A 10,045-nucleotide genomic window follows, 5' to 3' on the forward strand; every position below is an offset into this window, starting at 1 on the left:
GCGAAGGTCGGGAGCCGTGCGTCCTCCGAAACAAAATCCAGCCAAGCGGCACTGCTTTTTGACACAATGCCGCTTAACCCGGAAGCCAGTTGCAATGTGTCGGAGGAAACACTGTACACCTGGCAACCGTGTCAGCGTGCATTGTACCCAGCCCGCATTGTACCCAGCCCGCCACAGGAGTCGCTAGAGTGCGATGGGACAAGAACATCCCTGCCGGCCAAACCCTCCCCTAACCCGGACGACGCTGGGCCAATTGTGCGCCGCCCCATGGGTCTCCCAGTTGCGGCCGGCTGTGACAGAGCCTGGACTCGAACCAAGATCTCTAGTGGCACAGCTAGCACTGCGATGCAATGCCTTAGACCACTGCACCACTCGGGAGGCCCGATGTAAGACTTTTAAATAGGTTAACACTCACAAGGCCGCTGGGCCAGACGGAATACCAGGGCGCATTCTCAGAGCATGAACAGACCAGCTGGCAAGTGACTTCACAGACATTTTCAATATGTCCTTGTCCCAGTCTGTAATCCTAACACGTTTCAAGCAGACCACCATTGTCCCTGTTCCTAAGAACCAGTGGTGGAAAAAGTACTCAATTGTCATACCTTAATAGAAAATGACTCAAGTAATAGTGAAAGTCATCCAGTGAAATACTACTTATGTAAAAGTCTAAAAGTTCTTGGTTTTCAATATACATACGTATCAACAGTAAATGTAATTGCTAAAATATATTTAGGTATCAAAAGTAAAAATAATAAATTCCTAATATTAAGAAAACCAGACGGCATGATTTTCAGTTTATTTATTTACGGAAAGCCAGGGGCACACTCCAACATCATTTACAAACAAAGCATTTGTGTTTAGGGAGTCCGCCAGGGATGTCCCTTGATAAGTGCATGAATTGGACCCTTTTCCTGTCCTGCTAAACATTCCGTAACAGCATCCTCAGATCCTCAAAAGGTTCTACAGCTGCACCATCGAGAGCATCCTGACTGGTTGCATCACTGCCTAGTATGGCAATTGCTCGGCCTCCGACCGCAAGGCACTACAGAGGGTAGTAAACCACTGGGGCCAAGCTTCCTGCCATCCAGGACATCTATACAAGGCGGTGTCAGGGGAAGGCCCTAAAAATTACCGCATGGCAAGCGGTACCGGAGGGCCAAGTCTAGGTCCAAAGGCTTCTAAACAGCTTCTACCCCCAAACCATAAGACTCCTGAACACCAAATCAAATGGCTACCCAGACTATTTGCATTGCCCTCCTCTTTTAAACCGCTGCCACTCTGTTGTTATCATCTATGCATAGTCACTTTAATAACTGTACCTACAGTTGAAGTCTGAAGTCTTGAAGAACGTGAAATGTCAGAATAATAGTAGAGAGAATGATTTATTTCAGCTTTTATTTCTTTCATCACATTCCCAGTGGGTCAGAAGTTTACATACACTCAATTAGTATTTGGTAGCATTGCCTTTAAATTGTTTAACTTGGGTCAAACTTTTCGGGTAGCCTTCCACAAGCTTCCCACAATAAATTGGGTGAATTTTGGCCAATTTCCTCCTGACAGAGCTGGTGTAACTGAGTCAGGTTTGGAGGCCTCCATGCTCGCATAGTCACTTTTTCAGTTCTGCCCACAAATATTCTATAGGATTGAGGTCAGGGCTTTGTGATGGCTACTCCAATGCCTTGGCTTTGTTGTTCTTAAGCCATTTTGCCACAACTTTGGAAATATGATTGGGGTCATTGTCCATTTGGACGACCCATTTGCGACCAAGCTTTAACTTCCTGACTGATGTCTTGAGATGTTGCTTCAATATATCCACATCATTTTTCTTCCTCATGATGCCATCTATTTTGTGAGGTCACAAGCCCCTCCTGCAGCAAAGCACCCCCACAACATGATGCTGCCACTCCTGTGCTTCACGGTTGGGATGGTGTTCTTCGGCTTGCAAGCTTCCCCTTTTTCCTCCAAACATGACAATGGTCATTATGGCCAAACAGTTATATTTTTGTTTCATCAGACCAGAGGACATTTTCCCAAACAGTACAATCTTTGTCCCCATGTGCAGTTGCAAACCGTAGTCTGGCTTTTTTATGGCGGTTTTGGAGCAGTGGCTTCTTCCTTGCTGAGCGGCCTTTCAGGTTATGTCGATATAGGACTCGTTTTACTGTAGATAGATACTTTTGTACCTGTTTCCTCCAGCATTTTCACAAGGTCCTTTTCTGTTGTTCTGGGGTTGATTTGCACTTTTTGCACCAAAGTACATTAATCTCTAGGAGACAGAACATGTCTCCTTCCTGAGCGGTATGATGGCTGCATGGTCCCATGGTGTTTATACATGCGTACTATTGTTTTTACAGATGAACGTGGTACCTTCAGGCATTTGGAAATTGCTCCCAAGGATGAACCAGACTTGTGGAGGTCTACAATTTTTTTTCTGAGGTCTTGGCTAATTTCTTTTCATTTTCCCATGATGTCAAGCAAAGAGGCACTGAGTTTTAAGGTCAGCCTTGAAATACAGCCACAGGTACACCTCCAATTGATTCAAATTATGTCAATTAGCCTATCAGAAGCTTCTAAAGCCATGACATCATTTTCTGGAATGTTCCAAGCCGTTTAAAGGCACAGTCAACTTAGTGTATGTAAACTTATGACCCACTGGAATTACGATACAGTGAGTTATAAGTGAAATAATCTGTCTGTAAACAATTGTTGGAAAAATTACTTGTGCCATGCACAAAGTAGATGTCCTAACCGACTTGCCAAAACTATAGTTTGTTAACAAGAAATTTGTGGAGTGGTTGAAAAACGAGTTTTAATGACTCCAACCTAAGTGTATGTAAACTGTACATGTACATATCATCTCAATTACCTCGACACCGGTGCCCCTGCACATTGACTCTGTACCGGTAGCCCCTGTATATAGCTTCGCTATTGTTATTTACTGCTGCTCTTTACTGCTGCTCTTTACTTTTTTTTCTTACTTTTTTTGGCTATTTTCTTTAAAATGCATTATTGGTCAAGGGCTTATAAGTAAGAATTTCACTGTAAGGTGAAAACACTTGTTGTATTCGGCGCATGTGACAAATTCAATGTTATTTTATTTTATTTAACCTGTCTAAACGATTATCGTCCCGTAGCACTCACATCTGTAACCATGAAATGCTTTGAAAGGCTGGTCATGGCACACATCAACACCATCATCTCAGACACTCTGGACCCAATCCAATTCGCATACCACCCCAACAGATCACACAATCTCTATTGCACTCCACACTGCTCTCTCCCACCTGGACAAGAAGAAAACTTATGTGAGAATGCCGTTCATTGACTACAGCACAGTAGTAGTCGGCTGTACCTGCACCAAAACGCCAGTATTTTTCATTCATACTGTAGCTTGTTCTAATCTTTTTAAATAGGTAGCCAATTTGTTTTCAGCAGTTTTCTTTCCATGACTGATCAAAACTCATTTTCTCATGACTCTCTCTTGTTCCTCTGCAGCAGCCAATTGTAAGATCTCACGATCTTCATAATATTATATCGTGAGGTCCCTGGAAATTCCCAGCACTAGTAACAACACATCTGCCTAACTGACCCTCAACACAGGGACCCCTCAGGGGTGTGTGCTTTGTCCACTCCTATACTCCCTGTTCACCTATGACTGTGTGGCCACACGTCTCCAACGCCATCATCAAGTTTGCTGATGACACGACGGTGGTAAGCCTGAGCACCGACAACGATGAGACAGCCTACAGGGAGGAGGTCAGAGACCTGGCAGCATGGTGCCAGAACAACAGCAACCTCTCCCTCAACGTCAGAAAGACAAAACGGAGCTGATCGTGGACTACAGGAAGCAGAGGGATGAGCACGCTCCATAACAGATTGACAATGCTGTAGTGAAGTGGGTCGAGAGCTTTAAGTTCCACATCACTAAGGACTTAACATGGTCCTCTCACAGCAGCACTGTCATGAAGAAGGCTCAACAGTGCCTCTACCCCCTTAGGTTGAAAAGATTTGGCATGGCCCCTCAGATCCTCGAAAGGTTCTACAGCTGCACCATCGAGAGCATCTTGACTTGCTGCATCACCACTTGGTATAGCAACTGCACAGCGCTCTATCGCAAGGCGCTACAGAGGGTGGTGTGGATGGCCCAGTACATCACTGGGGCCAAACTCCCTGCCATCCAGGACCTCTATACCAGGCGGTGTCAGAGGAAGGCCTGGAAAATTGTATAAGACCCCAGCCACCCCGGCCATAGAATGTTCAATCTGCTACCACACGGCATACGGTACCAGAGCGCCAAGTTCGGGACCAAAAGGCACCCATAACAGCTTCTACCCATAAGACATTAGACTGCTGAACAGTTAATCAAATGGCTACCTGGACTATTGCATTGATGCTTTTTTTTTCACTCACTCTCTTGCATGGACTCTACCCACATGCTCACACATACTTACACTGACACTCCAACACACTTTCACACACACTGCTGCTACTCTATCCAGAGTGCCTAGTCACTTTTACCCCGACCTACATGTACATATTACCTCAACTACCTTGTACCCCTGCGCATTGACTTGTTACCGGTATTCCTTGTATATAGTCTCATTATTATGTTACTCTTTTCTATTTGCACATTTTCTTACTTTTTAACTCTGCATTGTTGGGAAACAACTCGTAAGTAAAAATCAAATCAAATTGTATTGGTCACATACACATGGTTAGCATATGTTAATGCTAGTAATGCGAAATACTTGTGGTTCTAGTTCCGACCATGCAGTAAAATCTAACAAGTAATCTAACAATTTCTCAACTACCTTATACCTCACACAAGTATAAAGTAATGAATAAGAATATGTATATATAAATATATGGATAAGTGATGGCCGAACTGCATAGGCAAGATGCAGTAGATGGTATAGAGTACAGTATATACATATGAGATGAGTAATGTAGGGTATGTAAACATTATATAAAGTGGCATTGTTTAAAGTGACTAGTGATACATTTACAACATCCAATTTTTAATTATTAAAGTGGCTTGAGATTTGAGTCAGTATGTTGGCAGCAGCCACTCAATGTTCATGATGGCTGTTTAACAGTCTGATGGTCTTGAGATAGATGTCGGTTTTCAGTCTCTCGGTCCCAGCTTTGATGCACCTGTACTGACCTCGCCTTCTGGATGATAGCGGGGTGAACAGGCAGTGGCTCGGGTGGTTGTTGTCCTTGATGATCTTTTTGGCCTTCCAGGACATCGGGTGGTGTAGGTGTCCTGGAGGGCAGGTAGTTTGCCCCCGGGGATGCGTTGTGCAGACCTCACTACCCTCTGGAGAGCCTTACGGTTGTGGGTGGAGCAGTTGCCGTACTAGGCGGTGATACATCCCGACAGGATGCTCTCGATTGTGCATCTGTAAATTTTGTGAGTGTTTTTGGTGACGAGCCAAATTTCTTCAGCCTCCTGAGGTTGAAGAGGCTCTGTTGAAATGGGTGGACCATTTCAGTTTGTCCGTGATGTGTACGCCGAGGAACTTAAAACTTTCCACCTTCTCCACTACTGTCCCGTCGATGTGGATAGGGGGGTGCTTCCTCTGCTGTTTCCCGAAGTCCACGATCATCTCCTTTGTTTTGTTGATGTTGAATGAGAGGTTATATTCCTGACACCACACTCCGAGGGCCCTCACCTCCTCCCTGTAGGCTGTCTCGTCGTTGTTGGTAATCAAGCCTACCACTGTAGTGTCGTCTGTAAACTTGATGATTGAGTTGGAGGCGTGCATGGCCACGCAGTCATGGATGAACAAGGAGTACAGGAGAGGGCTGAAAACGCACCCTTGGGGTGCCCCAGTGTTGAGGATTAGCGGGGTGGAGATGTTGTTTCCTACCCTCACCACCTGGGGGCATCCCGTGAGAAAGTCCAGGACCCAATTGCACAGGGCGGGGTCGAGACCCAGGGTCTCGAGCTTAATGACGAGTTGAGGGTACTATGGTGTTAAATGCTGAGCTGTAGTCGAACATCATTTTTACAAAGGTATTCCTCTTGTCCAGATGGGTTAGGGCAGTGTGCAGTGTGATTACGTCGTCTGTGGACCTATTGGGGCGGTAAGCAAATTGGAGTGGGTCTAGGATGTCAGGTAGGGTGGAGGTGATATGATCCTTGACTAGTCTCTCAAAGCACTTCATGATGACAGAAGTGAGTGCTACGGGGTGATAGTCATTTAGATCAGTTACCTTAGCTTTCTCTAATTGTTTCACGGTAAAAGTCTACAACTGTTGTATTCAGCACGTGAAAAATACAATTTAATTTGATTTGACAACGCAATATGTATACTGAACAAAAATATAAACCGCAACATGTAAAGCATTGGTCCCATGTTTCATGAGATGAAATTTTAAAAATCCATACGCACAAAAAGCTTATTTCTCTCAAATGTTGTGCACAAATTTGTTTACATCCCTGTTACTGAGCATTTCTCCATTGCCAAGATAATCCATCCACCTGACAGAAGTAGCATATCAAAAAAGCTGATTAAACAGCTTTCATTACACAGGTGCACCTTGTGCTGGGGACAATAAAAGGCCACTAAAATGTGACGTTTTGACACAACAATGCCACACAGCTGTTGCCAGAGAATTTTATGTTCTGAAAAAAAAGCTGAAAATGTCCCAGTACTTCCATGGGCTGCATACTCACCATACGTCATCCAATGATGCTCTGGATTGACCTATACGACAGCGTATTCCAGTTCCCGCCAATATCCAGCAACTTCTCACAGTCATTGAAGAGGAGTGGGACAACATTCCACAGGCCACAGTCAACAGCCTGATCAACTCTATGTGAAAGAGATGTGTCATGCTGCATGAGGCAAATGGTGACACCAGATACTGACTGGTTTTCTGATCCGCACCACTTACTTTTTTTTTAAGGTACAGTATATGTGACCAACAGATGTATATCTGTATTCCCAATCATGTGAAATCCATAGATTAGGACCTAATTTATTTATTTAAATTCAATGATTTCCTTATAGGAACTGTAACTCAGTAAAATCTTTGAAATTGTTGCATGTTGCATTTATATTTTTATTCAGTATACATATGCATGTGAATGGTGTGTCTAGACAACATTGCCAGTACAGTGCTTACAGAAATTATTTACATCCCTTGAATTTTTTGATATTTTGTTGCGTTGCAGGAAGTGAATTAAAATGAATTAAATTTACAAATTTGTGTCACTGGCATAGACACAATTACCCCATAATGTCAAAGTGGAATTGTGTTTTTTGAAATGTTTTAAAAATGAAAATCTGAAATGTCTTGAGTCAATACGTATTCAACCCCTTTGTTATGACAGGCCTAAATAAGTTCAGGAGTAATGATGTGCTCAACAAGTTGCATGGACTCACTGTGTGCAATAATAGTGTTTAACATGATTTTTGAGTGACTACCTCATCTCTGTAGCCCACACATACAGTTAATTGTATAGTCCCTCAGTTGAGCAGTGAATTTCAAACACAGGTTCAACCACAAAGACCAGGGAGGTTTTCCAATGCCTCGCAAAGAAGGGCACCTATCGGCAGATGGGTAAAAAAAATACAGACATTGAATATCCCTTTGACCATGGTGAAGTTAATTAATTACACTTTGGATGGTGTATCAATATATCCAGTCATTACAACGATGCAGGTGTCCTTTCTAACTCAGTTGCCAGAGAAGAAGGAACCCCACCCCCCAAAAGAAACTTGGGGAGGGTAGAATTATTTGGGGGTATGATATTTGTCACTCGTCATTATTCACGATTCATTCAGGATGATCCGTAATCATGGTGGCATCCATATTAATGTAGAAGTGTTTTCGAAACCTTCTATTCTTATTTACAGTAAAAGTGACTCCAAAAAGCGAATGCTACAGGGCAATAGTCATTTAGTTCAGTTACCTTCGCTTTCTTGGGTACAGGTGCAACGGTGGACATCTTGATGCAAGTGGGGACAACAAACTGGGATAGGGAGAGATTGAATATAAGTAAACACTCCAGCCAGCTGGTCTGCACATGCTCAGAGGATGCCGCTTGGTATGCCATCTGGGCCAGCAGGCCTACAAGGATTAACAAGCTTGAATATCTTACTTACGTTGACCACAGAGATCGGGAGCACAGAGTCCTCGTGAGCGGCAGGAGCCCACGTCGGCAGCTCGGTGTTGTTTTGTTCAAAGCAGGGGAAGGTGTTTAGCTTGCTTTCCCTTTATAATCCATGATTGTCTGGATTCCCTCCCACATGCGTCTCGTGTCTGAGCCATTGAATTGAGAATCCACTTTGTCCTTGTACTGTCATTTTGCCTCTTTGATTGCCTTACGGAGGTCATAGCTGGGTTGTTTGTACAGAACCATATTCCCAGTCACCTGGCCGTGGTTAAATGCATTGGTCAGACCAATGTTGAACAGTCCTTACTACGGTTGCTTCCTGCTAAAACGTTTCTCCCTATAGGCGGGGAGGAGCAGAACGAAGGGAGAGTAACAATGGTAAAGCGGATTCTCTCCGAGTGTAGTACAGGAGATGTGTTGATAGAATTTCTGGAATGTTTCCTTTATCAAAGTCCCCAGCTACAATAAAATCGGCCTCAGGATATGCGGTTTCCAGTTTGCACAAAGTCCAGTGTAGTTCCTTGAGAGCCGTCGCGGTGTCGGCTTGGGGGGGTATATACATGGCAGGGACAATGACCAAAGAAAATGATCATACCCCTCCATCTCTGTTTTTCCCAGGGAGTTCTTTCTTCCTGTCCCCGCAATGAACTTAGTTTTACTGGGAAACTTGATGTAAAGAAGTTACATTTTATATCATTATGTCTAAATACCATATAAAATGCACTATATGACCAAAAGTATTTGGACACCTGCTCGTCGAACATCTCATTCCATGGGCATTAATATGGAGTTGGTCCCCCTTTTCTGTTATAACAGCCTCCACTCTTTTGGGAAGGCTTTCCACTGGAACATTGCTGCGGGGACTTGCTTCCATTCAGTCACAAGTGCATTAGTGAGGTCGGGCGATTAGGCCTGGCTTGCAGTTGGCATTCCAATTCATCCCAAAGGTGTTCGATGGTGTTGTATGGACCTCACTTTGTGCACAGAGGCATTGTCATGCTGAAAAAGGAAAGGGCTTTTCCTCAAACTGTTGCCACAAAGTTGGAAGCACAGAATCGTCTAGAATGTCATTGTATACTGTAGCGTTAAGATTTCCCGTCACTAGAATTAAGGGGCCTAGCCCGAACCATGAAAAACAGCCCCAGACCATTATTTCTCCTCCACCTAACTTTACAGTTTACACTATGCATTGGGGCAGTTAGCGTTCCACTGGCATCCGCCAAACCCAGATTAATTTGTCAGACTGCCAGATGGTTAAGTGTGATTCATCACTCCAGAAAACGCATTTCCACTGCTCCAGAGTCCAATGGTGGCAAGCTTTACACCACTCCAGCCAATGCTTGGCATTACTCATGGTGATCTTAGGCTTGTGTGCAGCTGCTCGACCATGGAAACCCATTCCACGAAGCTCCTGATGAACAGGTATTGTGCTGACGTTGCTTCTAGAGGCAGTTTGGAACTCTATAGTGAGTGTTGGAACCAAGGACAGGTGATTTTTATACGCTACAGCACTCGGCGGTCCTGTTTTGTGAGCTTGTGTGGCATACCACCTCGTGGCTGATCAGTTGTTGCTTCTAGACGTTTCCACTTCACAATAACAGAACTTGCAGTTGACCGGGGCAGCTCTAGCAGGGCAGAAATGTTGACTGACTTGTTGGAAAAGTGGCATCCTGTGACGGTGGGCTTTCTATTGCCAATGTTTGTATGGAGATTGCATGGCTGTGTACACGACTTCAAACATGTGTCAGCAACGGGTGTGGCTGAAATAGCCTAATCCACTAATTTGAAGGGGTGTCCACATAGTTTTGCATATATAGTGTAGTTCTTACAGTTCTTACCAAGCTCACCTTGGAACTATGGAATTCTGGCCATGTTTTTATGTCTTCTGATAATAAATGGACAAAAGTTCCAACAAAA

The sequence above is a fragment of the Salvelinus fontinalis genome, chromosome 3 (assembly GCF_029448725.1).
Source record: "Salvelinus fontinalis isolate EN_2023a chromosome 3, ASM2944872v1, whole genome shotgun sequence".
Taxonomy (NCBI): Eukaryota; Metazoa; Chordata; class Actinopteri; order Salmoniformes; family Salmonidae; genus Salvelinus; species Salvelinus fontinalis.